The sequence below is a fragment of the Pezoporus flaviventris genome, unplaced genomic scaffold, assembly GCF_033815535.1.
Source record: "Pezoporus flaviventris isolate CSIRO_AGI_PZ_B2104156 unplaced genomic scaffold, CSIRO_AGI_Pfla_v1 ptg000083l, whole genome shotgun sequence".
Lineage (NCBI taxonomy): Eukaryota > Metazoa > Chordata > Aves > Psittaciformes > Psittacidae > Pezoporus > Pezoporus flaviventris.
This window is the reverse complement of record NW_026892631.1, coordinates 3211876-3230756: the sequence shown is the minus strand read 5'-3', so window position 1 is coordinate 3230756 and position 18881 is coordinate 3211876. Positions and strand designations below refer to the sequence as shown.

The 18881-nt window shown below is 42.8% G+C and overlaps 1 long non-coding RNA gene across 1 annotated transcript in view; it reads left to right on the top strand.

The window, feature by feature from the left end:
• The window catches only part of LOC133280493 (uncharacterized), a 49784-nt gene extending 31122 nt beyond the window's left edge, over nt 1-18662 (top strand). Inside the window, exon 3 of the long non-coding RNA XR_009747185.1 lies at nt 18481-18662. This is a non-coding gene — a long non-coding RNA (uncharacterized LOC133280493). The remainder of the gene's footprint in view (nt 1-18480) is intronic.
• Nucleotides 18663-18881: the final 219 nt, after the last annotated feature.

Genomic DNA, 18881 nt, shown 5'->3' with positions numbered 1-18881 from the left:
CCTGTTCTGGCACGGAGAAGGATAAAAATACTTCTTTCCTGAATCTTGTGTCTAGAAGATGTTTTTTTTTGAGATCCATACTGCACACTTGGATTGTAGTACACTGACTTTACACAATACTGGCACATGCAGAACCCTTCCTCTGCCCTACCACTGCTTCTCAGGCATATTTTATTTGCAGAGATGTAGTTCTCTGTCACTCCTAATCTAAGATGGCCTGTTCACAGTATCACAGCTCATGCTGGAGTAAGTAATCAGGCCAAGACCAAGCTTGTTCAGCACAAAAGATTAAAGATAATGGAGAAGAGAATGGTGCCTAAAACATCAGTTTTAACTGTAGGAGGGAGGAACATGCTTGTGATCTCTGCTCAGCAGTTTCCTGCTTAGATGTATTGAGTAGTCTAAGAAAGAAGATTTCTAATTACAGGATTGAAAGTAACTTAATGTCTGTCCATGAATCATCTGTACTCTCAAATAACTCTAATCTTTTTCAGATAAGGAGTTGATACTAGTCTGGAAATTGTATGTCTTTCCTTATAGATTGTAATTTATGTATTACTTTACTTTGGGACTCTAGCTTGAAGTTGTCACACAAGAGTTATCAAGGGGAGGAACTGGATAAATGAGATGATATTATCTAGATATGTGCCTGGTCCTATCCAACATAGGTAGGTAATAATTGATAACTTATATATCTTTTTAGTGTCTTGTGTTTGTTTGGAGTTGGTGTTATGACTTGGTATTACGCAATCTAATTTCTACAGAAAGTTAATGAAGTTATTTAAATGAGAGCCTAGAGGATTAGCTAATACAGAAGGACTTAAGAACAAAGCTCATGATAAAGTGTGTAACTCAGCCTCTGACATGGAAATGGTGACCCTGTTGATCCTACATTCATGAAGAATTATAGTAGCTTACTCTTGGATGAATAACTGAATTTTTAAAATGCAGCTACAGTGGTTCTTTAGAGTGCTGGGGACACAATGGATTGCTGTTTCACAGAGAGATTAGTGAAGGCACTAATCCAAGCTGTAACTAAAATGTCCAGACCCCACTGAGGCTTTGTAGTGAATCTGTGGCTGTGAGGTTTCTTACCTCCTCAATGTCTATTATTCTGGGACCAAGTAATAAAGGATGCTGGGATGATAGCAATCTTTTTTCTGGCCCCTTAGGCCAGCTTGCTGTAGTCCTCTGAACATACAGGAATTTACAGCGTATCCATACCTGTGTCTTCGAGGTTGATTAGTGAGGTTTGGATAGATTTATCATTAGAAATAGAGCAATGTAAATTCCACCCTGTTGATATGTGGTTACATTTATTTGACTGATTCTGTAATTACGTGGATTTATGGACAAATGACTTTAAGAAGTGACAAGGAGATGGCTAGTTGAAGCTGAATTATATCACAAGCTTAGTGGTATGTTACGAGCTCCTTTGTGAAACCAAGCCACAGGTTAAGATGTGAAAAGTGGCCTTGACAGCAGTTGGGTTCTTCTAGCACTTGTAATTGCTGAAGGGTTTGCCCTTGAAAAACCTGCCTTTGTTCAGGCATCTAGCTCAGAATTGGAGAGTCTACACTTGGCACACATTTGTGACAGGAAACAGTCAAAACTGAAGAGAATTAAGAAAGGTTAATTTTAAAGAGAAAGTGTGGAGCTTGAGGTTAAAGGAGGCTCACAAAAATAGGTAAAAGAGGGGCAGAAACTGTCAAGGAAGCCAAGAATGACCAGTGCTTTTAAGAGGCACTAGATTTTATGTCTGGATCTCTTAAAACTGAATGATAGAATCATAGAATCAGCCAGGTTGGAAAAGACCTATAAGATCATCAAGTCCAAGAAAAGACCTATAAGATCATCAAGTCCAACCATTACCCCAGGACTGCCAAGACCAGCACTAAACCATGTCAATGAGGACCTGAAATATAATGAACAGCAATGCATGCAGGTTTTAAATATATTGTCTGAGTTTTTTGGTGCTATGTGTACTATTGATTAAATGGATTCAACTCCAGCCAGGCTTGAAATGATGAGTCCAGTGGAATCCTGTTTTATTATCTGTGGCAAGTTGGTTCAGAGCGTGTATCTCTTCCCTGTCCCTGGAGAGCTGTCTGTTGAAGTACACACATTCTTTCTTCCAAGAATGCTCTGAAATATGTGTTGTTTTTTCCAGCATGGGCACCTTTCACAGTGTTGGTTTGATTTCTTGCTGAAATCAGTCTCACTGGTAGATCAGATTGGAGGAAATCATGATGTAGAGAAATGTAGTGATCAAAAACAGATCTGCAGGAAGATGAAAGGCTTGAGGAGCACTGCTGTTTACTGTACTTGATAACCAAACTGCATTTAATTCCCAGATTTAAATAGGATAAGTATGTTACAGCCACACCTGCATCAGAAGATTATTTTCTTTCCAGCATGTGAACTAGAAACACAGTTCTGTAGGGCTGAAAGCTAAAGTACTCTCCTTATCAACAACTTACAATTCACTATTGCATATTTATACTTTGACCCAATTTGCTGTCTTATCTGAACAGCTGAAGGGCTGGTGTCAGGCAAAAGCAGGGTTTAATCTCAAACGATGGCTTAAGATAGGTTTCACTTTTATAAACTGATCACCACACAATCAGTCTGGTCACTGATGTACTCTGGTGGAATAAAAAGGCAACTTGCACTTGGCTGTGGCTGAGTTCAAGCTGGATGTGAGGAGGGAATTCTTTATGATGAGGGTGGTGAAACACTGGCACAGGTTGCCCACAGAGGTGGTGGATGTGCCATCCCTGGAGACATTCAAGGCCAGGCTGGATGTGGTTCTGAGCAACCTGGTCTAGTGGAAGATGTCCCTGCTCATTCCAGGGAGTTGGACTGGATGAGCTTTCAAGGTCCCTTCCAACCCAAACCGTTCTATGAGGGAGATGCTGCTATCCATGGTGCTTTTAGTTGTTTGTACAGCTTATATGATGTGATCAGTTGTACACCTCAGGTCTACCCCCCACTACTACTGAGTGGACAGGTGGCTTGAAAGGAAATTGCAAATACCTGGCATGTATTAGAGTTTGTCCATGGTGAAATCTGTGAAATCATTTCATAATGTGACCTACCACATCACCTTTATTTTTCATCATCAGCTTGAGGCTTCATAGTTCTTTGAGCCACCTAGAGTGTGGGCCAGGATTTAATCCGTGTGTCTTTCTCTCCTGGTTCTCTGAGCTATGTTCTTCTGTTCTAATTAAATACTTCATTTATAACATTGAAAAATAACAGTATCAAAAGAAAATAGGTTCCCTGGAGGTCCTTGCTGCTGCTGCCAAAGTCGTCACTGAGAGAGCAGTGCCAGAATGATGTATGGAGCTAATAGATCAGCATGATGAGGTGGAGCTGGAAAAGCAAGGATTGGGTTTTTAAGGCTATCTGTCTTACTACGTTCTAAGTTAATTTCTTTGTGAAGACCTGGCCAGTGTGGTCAGATTTATACAGGGCACTTGGGAGGACAAAATATTTCAAGTGATTGGGTTAGTATAAGAGATTCTTGTGTGAATTTTTCCACAGCTCTTGAGATGGCTTTAGGATCCTTTTGCTCCATTCTCAGCAGTGGTAAAGGAACTCAGTTTTCTGGCCTGACATCATTGCACATCATTTTAAGCTCATAATAATTTAACTTACGAGAATGGTACATATAAACTCCTAAGTGCTTATGAAAATTTGATGATAATTCTCACTGAAAGGCAACAGGATTTAGAATTTCAAATGGCAAAGTGACTTATGAAAATTGTATGTTACTACTTGACGTATTCAGGAAGAGATGTCTTACTTGTCAACCTGGTTTCACACTTAAGAAGATCAGAAGGGTTTTTTCTCAGAGGACTACTCATACCAGCCCTCATCTGTTGCCAGGTTTCACCCATGAGGATGAAATGTGAACATCCAGTCAAATGTGAGTTTTATAGTCAGTGAAGTTTTATTTTAGTGCAAGTAACAAAGCCCAGTTTGGCCATGTGTTGTCTCAGATCACAGGTGTTGTTTATACCGGTGGGTCTGTCAACCACCAGAAATCTCCCAGGAATCACAGCACTCCTTTATCAGTATTGTTGTAATCAAATGTAAACCATAATGTTCATTGTGGCTTGAAGGACCAGCTACAGACCACTTCATATCATTCTCACTTCATATCATGCAGGTCCAATCTTAATTGTTTTGGCTGAGATTTTGTGGCTGTTTGTGCAAGAAGAGCTTGCTTTGTGCCTTCATGCACCAGAGGGTGCCAAATGAAACACACAGATTGCAGGAGGAGAGTGCATGCACATGGAAAAGGTTTTCTGAGCAAATGTTATGATGCTGATTCTATGGTATGGTGGTACCCCATTGGAAGGAGGCTTCCAATAAGCAAATAGTATAAAATACCTCTCTTTTTTTTTACATTGGGATTAATCAGTAAGGGGCTTTTTAACTTAAGGATGCCCTTTTCAAGAGCTTTTCATGAACCCAAATCCTGGAGCCTTAAGAAGGCTCACTGCAGCCAATAACAGCTTTGGAGCATGAACAGGCCTACACAGGAGGTAAGATAGTTACTGATTAAGCTGATAAAACAGAGGTCCTGTTACTGTAAAGGCTTGTCATGGTTGATTTTTGAAGGTCACTTTCTGTTATGGCAACAGGGAAGCATTCCTTGTGAAAGGGAGGATCATAACTGAACCAATGCAGAGAACACACAGAGGCAAGGAGAAGCTTCACTGGCATTTGATGAAGGTACCAGCAATCCTTTTAGAGAGTATACAAGATGGGCCCTTCTTTCCTATCTTATCTGACTGGTGTATTTCACTTGTTTTTTTTTTTCTGTTGAAGTTGAGCTGTTGCTCAAGATAAGCCTGAAATAACCAGTTAATCTGAAGCAGTTGAAGTATTTCTAAAGCGAGCGGATATACTGTGTTTCCCGTTCTTGGTGAAATACATGGACAATCTGAAACCACAGTGCTTTGCCCTTTCAAGTTGAGATGGGTTGAATGAAAGGGAGAGAGCTGTCTGTTGAAGTACCAGGGCTTTTGTGGTACCTCTGCTAATCACATTCATGCCCAGAACAGGTTAAAAGCTGAAGGCCTACAGCAAAATGGTTACTATATAGTATTTTAAAATACCATAAATAACACATTTTCCTTATACACCTGATCTGACTACTCAGTTAAGGCCAAGTGACCATCTTGCATTTGTTAGGAACAGTTTCCTATGTGAAAGCTGAGAGCTGGTGCATAACCTAAACCCCATGTTAAAGTTCACTGCTAAAAGCATTATTCCACTGACAATTTACAGCACGTGATCACTTCACAAAGTAGTGAGTCTGTTTGCAGTGTGTTATTTTGTATTACATGCTGCCAGCCATCTGTAAAGTGCACTGCAGCTTCTTATCACCTCCTTATGGTCATTAAAAAGACTGATGGACTGGATTCTCCTTCACAGAAAAGTCCCTTTATGTTACTCAGAGTAGTTTAAAGGGACTCTGAACTGCAAGTAATAAAATCTGTTCCTACCTTATTGTGCATCTGTACTCTTGTGTTGTGTAAAGGAGCCCAGCGTAATGAAGATGAGGTCATTTGGAATCTGGTCATGTTCAGCTGCTAGGTGGACAATGGTTCTCTAAAGAACAGTAATAGTAACTCCTTGGTCTTTCCATTACTATGAATGCCAGTCAGTAAGTTAATAACCTCTGTGTGATACTTCTTGCCTGCCTTGCAGATGGGGAACCAGCACACAGAGGGAACAGGCCATTTACCTGCAGTGCAGAGCACAACTTGGGTCCTGTCACCAGAACCAAGTGGGAAGATTTAGCGCCACTCAGGACTAAGGTGCAGGGGCAGAAAGCAGGTTTTTTTTTTGGGACAGAAAGCAGATGTTTTTTTCTGTTCAGAATTCCCTTCGGAAGGAGGTAAATCCCATCAGAGTGCACGATGGGACCACCTGAGCATAGAGCTTGGGAAGGCCACAGGACAATCCCTTTGCCTGCCCCTTGCTGGGTGCCTGGCACTGCAGCCTCTGATGTCTGTGTGGGTGGTGGGAAATGGGCTCCCAAAGCCTCACCGCCCAGGCAGCAGGGAGTGCAGAGGCTGTCAGGGTAATGCTGGAACATCAGGCTTTTAAAGGAAGATTGCCTGTCAGCTGTGGCAAAACAGGTCCATTTCTGCAAAGGATTCATTACTTTGCTGAAATCCAAATAAACAAGATGTTTCTCACATTGTCCTATTGGAGCTGCTCTCATCATTGCCTGGACTTCATCACCCAAGGGTGATGAAGAAGTGTTTCTTTGTGTGTCTTTGTCTCTTGCTTTTGGCTCCTATATGCACTAAGGGGAGATGCTTCAGCGTGTAACTGGTTTATTCTGTCAGTTGCTTCTTTATCTCTTCTATTAGGTTGTTTTCTGCATTGCCGGGTTTTAGCACTCATTGATCATTGCTCAATCATATCCCTCAGCTGCAGGAAACTAAATTCACACTATGCTGAGACGGAAGGTTGTAAATGAAATGTACCGGCATAGCATTGACTTGTCTGGAAATTGTCACATGCCTTGGTGACTGTGACTTTTGGGGAATGACAGCAGTATAAGTGGTGTAAACCCATTTATAGTTAACCGTGCACAGTATGGAGTCTTCTCTGTGGTGCTGCTGATAGATCATAGCTCTGCAGTGTTTCACACAGTCAGGAGGCTTGGGAACATTACTGTGACCATTTCTGTTATTTTCTTCATAGAATCATAGCATGGTTTGACTTGGATGGGACCTTAAAGCTCCAGCACCCTGCCACAGGCAGGGACACATTCCACTAGATCAGGGTGCTTCAAGCCCCGTTCAACCTGGCCTTGAACACTGCCAGGGATGGGGCTGCCACAGCTTTGCTGGGCACCCTCTGCCAGGGCCTCAGCACCCTCACAGGGAAGAATTCCTTCCTTATATCTAACCTGAACTTCCCCAGTTTCAGCTTAAATTCATTGCCCTTTGTCCCATCAGTCCCTACCTATGTGCCACATTTCTGCCCTGCCCTGCCTGTGCTGTGACTGACCTGTGTCACAGCTCTGCTGTCCAGAGTAAGGCACTGGGGGTATCAGCATGGAGAAGGGCAGAGGATGGGGCAAACCAGTGGAGTGCACAGAATGAAGGCCTACCACACCTCAGTTTTATGCTTTGACTTCCATGAGTGATGCAAGTTCAAGCTGCCTAGTCACACCACCCCTCTGTCCTCAGAAGTTCTAACTTAATGCCAGGGCTAGAGAGCTGAGGCTCATCTGGTATTTTTCCTTGTTGCATTTGGAATGCTCTAATTAATAAGTCTGTTGTCTCTTTATACTCAAAGCCAAAGAGAAGGAGAAAAATACCTGGAAACGTTCCTTTTTGTGAAGTAATAACATTCTTCTGCAGCGTTGCCCATGGTGAGCTCTAAGAGTAGCATAGAAGAGAACTTTTCATACCACTCATTTGGGGATACCTGTATCTGAGCAGCAGCTGAAGAGGCAAATCAAATGTTTGCAATGAGTGGGAAAGGAATAGAGAACAAAATTGAAAATGTCTCTATGCCACTGTATAGGTCTGTGATTCACCCACACTTTGATTACAGTGTGCTGTTCCCCTCATTTCTAAAGGGTATATTAAAGCTGGAAAAGGTTCAGAGAAGGGCAGCAAGTGTGAAAGTGTTACCAAAGATGTGGAATAATTTCTGTGACAGGAGTGACTCAGAAGACTGTGTCTTTTCAGCCTGGAAGAGAGGAGAGGTGGGTACCCAACGTCTGTACCTCTGGGGGCCCTGGGTAAGCTGCCTGTTCTCTGCTGGCAATACATGAAGCCAGAATCTGCCAGCTCTGGATCAAGTAGGTGACTTGACTGATTTCTTTCTTGTCTGCATCTAAGGTGCTGTAGTCCAGCTTAGGTGCTGTAGGAGTTGGAGTACAGTTCGTGTTTTTGCAGAATTCCTGTAGAAGTGCATGGCCTCCTACTGTTACAATTTGTTCCTTGGCTGCTCAGACAGGGAGGTTATGAATATGAATTGTATGCCTGGCTGGTGGCAGCATGACCATTTCCTTTCTTCCCCTGTCAGTTCTTTCTCCTTTTTGTTTTAAATGGTGCTGATTAGTCCCCTCAAGCAGCTACACCTGTGTGTGGCTAGCGTGAATAAAATGGAACATCAGTGAGGTGGAGCATAAGGTCAGCAGAGACACAGGTATTTTTTCTGCGTCTTACAGATATTATTGCCTCTGGTTCACAAGGGAGATTAGTTGATGCTGTAATCAGCAGTGAACTCCTCATTGCATTCTATTACCAGTCCTTCCCAGCAAAGATTTCCTTGCTTATTTCTCTTTTCATTATTACCATCTGTATTCTTCAGGTTGTGCCTTGGGGTGTTTGAATCTCCAAAGGTTCATGACTGCTTTTGCAGTGTGACCTGCCTCTCTGAAGGGCTGAGATTTAGCAGCTGCTCTTGAGTTCAGTGGGAAGTTCTGTTGCCCACTGTTTCTGAAATGTTATTTTACAGAAGCTGTGATGCCTTCTGCCACTGCAGCGTGCTCTGTTTATGAAACAGCATCTTTCCCACAGGGAATATATGTAGCAGTTATCCACAAACCTGCATCTCATGCTGTAGCAAACACCATGCATCAGTTCAGTGTTCTGGTCTCGCATCTATTCAGGCACGTTACAAGCCTGAGAAATGTGTCTTGAGTTTCCCTCAATTTGAGGTACCTCTCTATTCTAGAGAAGATCAGGAGAGATGTGTAAAAATAAATGACATGGGAAAGGATGCATGTCTCCTTTGTAGTGGCAGCTTTCTGTGGAGTGCTGCATAGCTTATAGGGTAAGTCCAGAGCCTTTGGGACAGTTGTAGCAAAGGTAATATTACTGTCAGGATCCATCACAGGGGGTGATGCTGTGCTTGGATCCCCCTCCACCCTGCTGTGCTCATGTAACCAGAGAAGCATCTCAGACAGCAGAAAGTCCAACAAAACTGAAAGGCAGCTGGCCCCATTGCTGTCCATTTGCTCTAAGTAAGAGCATAGCTTAGGGACACCACATGCCTGCCACCGGGCAGAAACAGCAGCCTGCACCATCTTGAGTGTTCCGTATTTTGCCATCTCTCCTCCTGGCTGGAATAAATAGATCTTGCCTTGATTAATAAATATCCACCTGAACAGTTAGGGGAAAAAAATATCTATTTTCCCATCCACTCCTCCCCCTGCATCCCTGCTGCTTAACAGCTTCCCTGAGCCGCATCCTGTCCTTCCCCTATCCTGTGTCTGTAACAGCTCTCCCTGGGTAGCTGCAAGCTCCTCTCTCCGCATCAGATGAATAAAACATCCCGGCCTCACGTCACCAGAAAACCTGCTGGGCTTTGCTTTTTCTAATCTTCTCTTTATTTATTTATCCACAGTGTGTGTCACTAATATAATTTAAATGGTATATTAATAACTGATGTTATGAAGGTAAAAATGCATTGGTTTTTTTCCTCCCCTTATTGACTGTCTTCAGAGTGCCACTGGGAAATATTAGGGCATGTATTTTGTTATCGAAGATGACACTGATGTAGAAGTTTCTGACTCATCTTTCCCTGTTTCTCTGACACTCAAGGAATTTCTTGCCTGCAGCCACTGTGATGCACCTTTGAGAATTATTGTTCCAATGCATTAGATGGAATAAATGTGTTATTGTAAACAAGGATATTTTGTTGGTCAATAACTTAACTCATGGTCTCTATCGGAGTGGGTGAGTCTGTGCTTTTAGGCTTTGGAGTTCTGAACATCATCCTTCAGAAGGAGACTATTTTCCTGAAAGAAATAAAAGCATACTTAAGATACAGAAGTGCCTTCCTCCTTTTCCTGTTTGATCTAATACAAGATTCTTGCATATAGTCTAATGGGAAGATAATATAGTCTAATAGAATAATATAGTCTAATATAGAATATAGTCTAATGGGAAGAGAATGGATGATTGATGACTAGACAGACTTTTGCAGCCACCTAGTTTTGTATTCATGGAAGACCATGAAGTTTCTGAGGGGAACTATGTCTGTTGAAAACATTTCATCTTGGATGTGATGAATGAATTAGTGGGTTTCTCAGGATGTGCTTGTTCTCATCACAAAAAGGAAACCATGTCTTATCATGGGAAAGGTGTCTGACCCAAGAGCCCATAGCTGAAAGCAGGATGGTAAGTCTGGTAGATAGTTGAGATATGTTTTAATGAGGAAGTATGGCTAATGTGAGGTGGGATCTTCTCTGGTTCCTGAATGCAGGAAGTATATATGCTGTTAAAGGCTTGGGGTAGAGTGTTTGGATCTTTGGCTGGAAAATTGTCCTTTTTTGGTGGAATTTTTGCTACTCTCCAAATTTTATCTCCAGCTTCACTTCTCTTCACATGTGTCCAAGTCATGACAAATGCAGGGAATGATCTTCTGACCATGGAAATGAATGAAAACATCCTGTTGCCTGCAAGGATACAGATATTTCACTTATGCTTATCTATATATTATCCTAAGACTTCACATGCTTTGGTCAGCTGTTGCCTGTAGTTTGCTTGTCTCTGGATCTTTTCCCAGTTCTTTGTTATACTCTCCAATTTGATCAGTCCTAAAAGTAGGTTTATACATTTTATAGCCTGTCCTCTGTCTTTTCAGGGGCTTCCTAGACCAGCTTTGACCCAGATAGTAGGATTTGGGTAGGAGATCCAGTTTCAAAAGCAAGCTCAGTTAGTAAAGGTCCAGGTTACCCATCTTCCAACCTATGGGGAGGACAGATCCTACAGAGATGTTTATAGGGCTGGAGAAAATGTGATGGTGCTGTTCAGGTTTGGGTCTGACCTCTTGCAGTCTTCCAAAAGGTGTTTTGTGCTTTTGATTCCATAAATACGTGTATATACACATGATGGCTCTAGAGGAAGATTCCCAGATAGTTGTGCCAAAGTTAGGACAAAGGCAACCAGAACACTGCCCTTTTTGCTGGGTGCAAGCCTTATTCTTCATATATATATGAAGTATTTATTAATGTATTTATGTATTAATGTATTAAGGTATTTATTAATGTTAGGCTTTAAAAGCACATGGACTGGCAGTGCTGTTTTATAAGCTGTAGAGGTGTTCAAACTGAGGTCAAGCAAACAAGCCAAGCGCCATGATGGTTTTGTGGAACCAGGTCCAATTTGATAAGGAGAATGAAATGACTAAGCATGTGCTAAGCTTTATTGCTACTCAGTGCATTATCATTTCAGTTGTGTCAATGTTTCCATTCTAAATGCCTCTTCTCAGGGGATCTCAGCTGTACATCTCATTTGGGGCTGGAAAATTCCATTTAGAGAATGCTATTAATTATTTAAAAAGACACATTTGCTTTTTAGGTCAAGATTTTCAAAGTAGTGATTTGCAATAGTTGGCATGAGACAGTTCAGAGTCCTGATTTTCAGCTGATCACTGGAGATAGGCAACTAATAGAACAATCCTCCCTCTCTGCTCATCCCATTTCCAGATGTACCTGCTCTAGTTACACTATGGAAATATTCATATCTGCATTCTACTTTTTCTTCCTCTCTCATCTTTTGATGATGACCAGAAGCTCAAAACGGGTGGTTTGATTTATTTCTCATAAAGAAATAAAAGGCCTATAAGATCAGAATATGTCCTGGAGTAATATTTGTACCTCCTCATCCATTTACATGCCAGACCAAAAGGACAAGCTGGAGCCCAGAAGAAGGGAGGTAAATTGCATAAGCACTTGCTTCTGGCAGCACAGCAGGTAGCTGTGCAGTTGGAAGGTGTTGCTAAATACCAGTATCTGGTGAAACCATTACAGCTGGTTAGGTCACCACACCAGATGTAACTGGAGAACCATTTCACTGGCTGTTGGTGAGCAGGAAACCCCCTGGCAGACAGTGGCACAGTGGGATAAACTACAAAGAACCCACTGTAACTGACTTTATGGTATGTGTGGCATACTTCTCCTGAACAGCAAAGGCTGTAACCTCAAACCATCAGACACAGTGCACGCAGTGGCTCTTTGTGTGCAGCAGAAGCAGATTAGCAGATGGCATTTTCTGTCCTTAATCTAGGAAGCACATTGAAAATAGCATCAGATCTACGTGCTTTTACAAAGATAATGTTGTGCCTGGTAAAGAATCAGTCTGTTGCCTAAACTCAATAGCATTTGCTTAAATGAAGATGCTAGAAGAAGCTATTACCCAGTCTTCTTCTGAGCAGGCCCATACACAAGTTCAATATATTAGAATGAGGAAAAGCTCTTCTTCAGGGTATCTATAAAGTATGTGCAGCTTGACAGATAACTGTAGGATATTATTCTGCAGTGAGCTTTGAGACAAGAGCAGTTGCTTGTATAGTCCATACTGTGAACTTGACGCCAAAGCACTGACACACAGCTGTCCCCCATCATTCCCGTTTTTATGGCTTTAGCGGGCTATTATAAAACTAACAGTGAGATTTTGTCAATTCTGATAATAAAAAGAACACATGTGTTTTCACAGTGTGCTTTTCTTGTCTCCAGTGTGCATTCTGGAAATGTATCTAGAGCAGTATCCCTTGAGAATTGTGATGAGGGAGCGTTCTGAGGCTACTGAAAGTAAAAGATGATAGGTAACGTATGGTGTTTTTCTTGGGCAGTAGCTGAATTCACTTGCTATCTTTTCCAAATCCAAAGGTTTCCTGTATTTCAAGATAAAAACTAACAGATAGAAAATGTTCATCATGGGCATTACGGTGCATTTTCTTAAGCACTGTACTAGTGAAGTGCAGTATATCACTCTTTGGAAGGGTAAGGGGCAAAAACTGTCTCAGCTTTAGGGCCAAGGGGAAGCTTGAACCAAGGCAACTGAGGTCAACCGCACGTGTGGGGGAAGAGGTTTAAAATCTGCTCCAAGCAGACAGGAAACTGTAAGGAATGTCTCTTGTATGCTGGGTCAACATCCCAAGAAGTCCTAATACCAGGACCATCCCTTTCTTCTGTTCTGGGTACCTACAAGTCTGAGCCAGGCAAAATGGTGAAGAACGCGTCTGAAATGCTGTTGCATTTTATAATGTTGTTACTATATAGACTGTAATGGTTGCTTGAGTTCATTGTCTCAAACAACAACAAAAACAGTTGAAGCAGAATCCTGAAGCTAACACTATCTGAACTCTTAATGGTTCTTACGAGCCTGTCTCCCTTAAATCTGGAATAGCATTTCTCCTATTTGCTTGCAGTCAATACAGTGCACTTTTCAGTTATTCCTGAGAATAATTATCTATATTTAGGAGACAACTCTGTGCTTTAACTCTGCAAGAGGAACTGGGTTTGGAATTGGAATGATGGGTCTCGGCATTTCGCTTCAAGGACATTCCAGTCTCAGTTTTTCCAGATGTAACCCAATGCACTTAGAGCTGGAAAAACTTATTTTTATCTTCAGTGCCAGAGGTTTAGCTCGTCAGTGCAGGTTTCAAATTGCTTTCCTCATGCACATGTTCAGCAGGACCTGATGGCTTGAACTCTCCTCGGTTTGATTTTGGTGAATTGTGTGTTTTATCATCAGCTACTTGATGATTTTTCTTCTGATGACCAGTTTGGGATTAGTCCCATAGGATGATGTAAAGAGGGAATATTTGTATGCTCTAAATCATATAAAGGATGAAGATGCCTTGGTGGAGTGAGGCCCGTGTTTCCATTCAGAATTGCAAGCATATATTAAATGCTTTATTGCTTAGATGAATGACATATTTAAGACTGAAACATGGTTCTTGTGGTTTGAAGGTGCATTTGCTTACATGGTGCTGTTTCATATTGTAACCTACAAGAACCCAGAGGGAGGAGCATCATGCACTAGAAAGAGGATGGAAGCATCTCCATGGTGCTGGTAGAGATGTAGCTCCTGACCAAGACTTTTGCCTAAGCCAGGCAACAGGGGAAGCAATCACTGGGTCTGTGTACTGAGCTGGCCATCCAAGCCAAGGTGAAGGACTAAACATGAAGTCTGTTTATTCTCTGCTTCAGAAAAATGCATGAGAGTGGAGTCAATGCCTGGAGAGTGAAGAGGGCATTGAAAACTTATTATTTTTGTGATCCTGAACAAAACAAGACTGTGTGCATTTAAGTGGGTTTGTGTGGTTTTGACTTACCAGATAAAGGGGATAGCTAACTTCCCCAAGCTTGCCACTGGTGGTCTTGCAGTTCTGGTATACTAGAGAGGTTTTAAGCAGAGAAAAAGCCAACCCTAAGGAAGTGCCTTTAAAGAGCAAGGTGGTCAGAGTACCCCAAGAAAGGCTAAACCAACCACATACGCAATAAAAAATGCTCAAGTACAAGTGAAACTAATCTAGGAGGCAAGTGGGGATGGTGGGGTCCTGATCTTGGCATTCAACAATAAAACCAGCACAAAGGGTAGGCAAGACCCCACAGAGTGTGGGTTTTGCTTACCCAGATAATGCTGTTTCGTTTCAAATGCCAGGAGAGCTCCCCATGGCAGGTAGCACAGAGCACCAGGGTATCTTCCAGTGCCACAAAGCTCCAGCACCACTGGTACACAGTCACTGTGGGCTGGTGAGGTGTCACCAAGTACAGTGGCCACCACACAGGATGGCAAACTGGAGAGAGCTAGCAGTGCTCCACAGAGCCCCCCCCGCAGAGACCTCTCTGGGGAACATCCACAGGGCTCCTGGGGGCAAATCCCTTGGGAAGTTCTAAGGGGATCTTGCATTTGTGAAGTATTGCAAGTCGCTGAATCTATTCAGTGTCTGGTTTCCCTTCTCTTTAATGAAGGGAGAAGTCTGTGTTATTTTGGCATGTTCTTGTCACATATTTGTGATAGATATAATCTGAATCTTAAAAGATGAGCATGAAAGGAAGGGGGATTAGAATTAAATCTGGGTTCTGCTTCTGCTAGTGGCTTTCTAGGTGACCAAGAATGAATAATTCCATATGCAATTTCCATAGAAATAAGGAGGAGAATTCAGACCCTCATCACTCAGAATGAATGTGGGAATAACGCTTTCCTTCCACACTATTTAGCTTAGTCATGCCTCAGGGCAGAGAGGAACCATCTCACAGAACATGTTTGTCAAGGGTACTCTGATGTGTTTTTATAGTGTCCTGGATGTGGTCTGGAGGCTGCAGAATATGCAGCAATAAAAATAAGCCTTTATTAATAATAAAAAGGGGTTCTGCTGCAACTAAAGCATACATTAAAGATTAAGCTGGCATTAGCACAGGGGGAGTGTCTGTGTGTGATCCATGTAGACCCCCTCCCTAGAAATACATGTTATTTATTCCTAACCTTTCCCCCAAAGGTTTCCCAAAGGTTTGTTTTGTTGCCTTGTGATAAAACCTCAAGGTCATGGAAGGGACGCTTTTAGTGCTGCTCTTACAACAGGGATTGTGAATTTTTATGTCTTAGTGAGGTGCTGCTAGTGGAAAGGCTGATAAACTTTAATTTCTATTTCATTGCACATTGGCTGTGACAACACTATTGACAAGCTTGCTAATGGGTTGAAGAGAGCTGATGTCATGATAGCCATAGAGTTGAGATACAAGCAGAAGACTTGCCAAAAATTGCAGTGAAATCTGAAGAGTGCAGCAGTCTGATTGTGTGTCACACGTTTCCCTGCTTTGAGCACAAAAGGGCCTGATCCTGGGGAAAACGGAAGGAGTGTGATGGAGCTGATGGCTGTATCAGAGGCACCCAGGGAGCTGTTTAAAGGTATAACAGGGGCAGCCAGGGAAAACAGTCATGGAAAGCAAGAGAAAATAAGATTTCAGGCTGGCTGTGTGCTGGGAGGTGCGCAGCTTGAGGAGGATGGAAGTGAGCTGCTGGTCCTGAACTTTGAGACAGGGATGAGTGACTTCCATGAACTGCTTTAGCACAGTGCAAGTGCTGGGAGCTGCTCGGGGTGCATTCCCAGAAGAGAAACTCCAGGAAACTGCAAGTATAGACCCCATGACTGTCTAACCGCAGACAACTGTCTGGGGGAGGGAGTGTTTGTGTCTTTCCCCCTTTTTTTATATGCTTTTTTCCCTCTTCATTCAGTAATGTATGGAAAGCAATTGAACTTGCTTGTAAAGAAGCATAGGACTTGAAGATGCAGGACTGAGGTTGTTCAGTCTGGAGCCTGGAGAAGGCTCCAGGAAGAACTTAGAGCAGTTTCTAGTGCCTAAAGGGGCTACAAGAAACCTGGAGAGGGGCTTTGGACAAGGGCCTGTAGGGCCAGGCCAAGGGGAATGGCTTTAACCTGCCAGAGGGGAGACTGAGATGAGCTCTTAGGCAGAAGCTCTTCCCTGTGAGGGTGCTGAGGCCCTGGCACAGGGTGCCCAGAGAAGCTGTGGCTGCCCCATCCCTGGCAGTGTTCAAGGGCAGGCTGGACGGAGCTTGGAGCAACCTGGTCTAGTGGAAGGTGTTCCTGCCTGTGGCAGGGGTTGGAACTGGATGAGATTTAAGGTCCCTTCCAACCCAAACCAGCGTAGGATACGATTCTGTGCTGTGACCTCAATTTTACAAGCTGTGACAGATGATTCGCTGGGAGAATGTGTGGTGTCCAGTCTTGCTTCTAGTGGTAGCAATATCACTTCAGCTTTCTGGACTAGGTTAAACCTCAGTATTTGGGATATACTGCACTAGTGGTAAGTTCTTTCCCAACAAACTTGAATTCTGTTAGGTTTCAACTATCTGTTTTTAATGGCCAAGAGGCTACCTGAGAAGAATTTTGTAGCTCATTGGTACTATTTGACAAATCACAGTGTTTGGGTTTTCTGTTAAGAGTAAAAAAAAATCTCTTATAAAATAGAGGTCTTTCAGATGATTCTGGCACTTATATAATCTCTTCTCTTGCTGCTTTTCAGCACAGCCTTGTGAACATCATTAGTCCTTTGCACTTTTTCCTTTAATTCACTCCTCACTGCATGCATCTTATTGTGCATTAGAAGCAAACTGAAACATTAATTAATTTGAGCCGTTTCACAGAGCCGAAGGAACCCATTTAACTGTCTTATCACTTGGAATTCAGAGGCCAAGCACACAGAGCATGCTTGCTGCCTTCATGTGAGAGCAGCCTCTGGCCAAATTCTTCACCTGGAGGGAAGCTGAAGACTTGGAGAGTCTTGACTGGCCTCTGCTGTTTAATACCTACATTTCCCATCTAGAAGTGCAGAAGACTTCCTACACATCCCGTACTGTGTATGCATTCGCATCTATGTCTTTGGATTCTATTTGCAGTCCCTTAACACATTTTATAGCTCACATGGATACGCTGGTTTTAAAAAACCACCCACATAAATTATCTTTTATTATCATTTCTTTATTCAGTGCTGAGTATCTTCTTACAAGCATTACTATGGACTACCAAAGAGTTCCTGCTGTTCCTTACAAGGCCTGTTTCTAATGCTGTCTGCACTATGGGTAAAGTCCTTGCTTCAGTCAGGAAAGCATCCTGTTGCAGGTATCAGCTCCTGTGCCAAATGCCAGGTTATAAGCAGTCAATGCAGTATGGGAAGCAGAATGTAATATGATTTTCAAAGGGTAAGCAAGGCAAAATTAACACCCTGTCATCTGGCACCTTAAGCTGGAAAACAGGCTTTGCCATCAGGAATTAGCACTGCGAAAATCTAAGAACGAGGAGGGGAGACTTGAAAGACATCCAGATAAATCACAGGAAACCAATTCTTCTGTCTCCTCCTGTTCCATACCGGAACAACCCGGTAACCATGTGCATGTTTAATGCTTCACAGGTGGTAACCAACTTTGTTAGGTGGAGCAGAGTAGGGAGGCAGCAGTGTTGCTACTTGTGCAGCTGGGGCTTGATTTGATTTACTCTGATTTACACTAGTGTAATGGAGCATGAACACAAGGCACCTGATCTCCAGGTTTCCAGTACAAGCCTGAAGAGGTAAGCTGTCTGTGTATGAGAGCTGAAGCTGTGCAGCTGGAGGTTGTGTGCTTTGCATTTTTTTACAGGAGGTTTGTTAGCAATTGCCATTATTAAGATCTCTGTCTTGGAGACAGGGGACCATGACTGTATCAGTCTCTAGCATTTGGTGGGTGGAGAAAGGCTCTGGCTGCCTGCATTATGTGAGCTTATGAAGCTTTTACTGTCATCTATAGGTTAAGTCATTAGTGAAAAGAAACTTACTACAAGACAGATGAAACTGTATAGACAAGTTTCCTGGAATGCTTCACTAAACCAGAAGGAAACCAGCCATTTCCACTGCACTGGGTATCTTTATTTATGCCTGGGGCAGATGTTAATGAAAGAGGGAAGATTTGGATTAGATATTGGGAAGAAGCTCTTCCCTCTGAGGGTGCTGAGGCGCTGGCACAGGGTGCCCAGAGAAGCTGTGGCTGCCCCATCCCTGGCAGTGTTCAAGGCCAGGCTGGACAGGGCTTGGAACAACCTGGTCTAGTGGAAGGTGTCCCTGCCCGTGGCAGGGGCTTGGAGCTCGATGAACTTTAAAGGTTCCTTCCAACCCAAACCGTTCTATCATATAGTATGTTCTAGGATGCCAGGCCTGAACCTGTTGGAGGGGATGGGAAGTGTCCTTCTGCATCTTGCATTGTGCCCTGGGTCTGCTGTGCATTAGAGATTGTCCAGGTCTGAAGACAGATACACTCCAGCTCGCTTGGCTTTCACCCTTCACTCCTTCTTCAGAGCAGTGAAACCATTTGAGAGGCTTGGAACATGAAAGCAGGAAGCATAGTGCTTGGTCTTTAAGGGATTAGCTTTTCCCCTTGGAACCTTGCTAATTCATACCATAACTGGGTAGAGGATCTAGTCAGAGATCTCTAGTGAGATCTAGTGAGAGACCTCTTGAAAACATTGTGTTAAATCTCCAAGATTGGCAGCGTATGTTGTACTGAAGGTTGCAACTGAGAGTAAGAAAAAGACGTTTGCATTGCAGC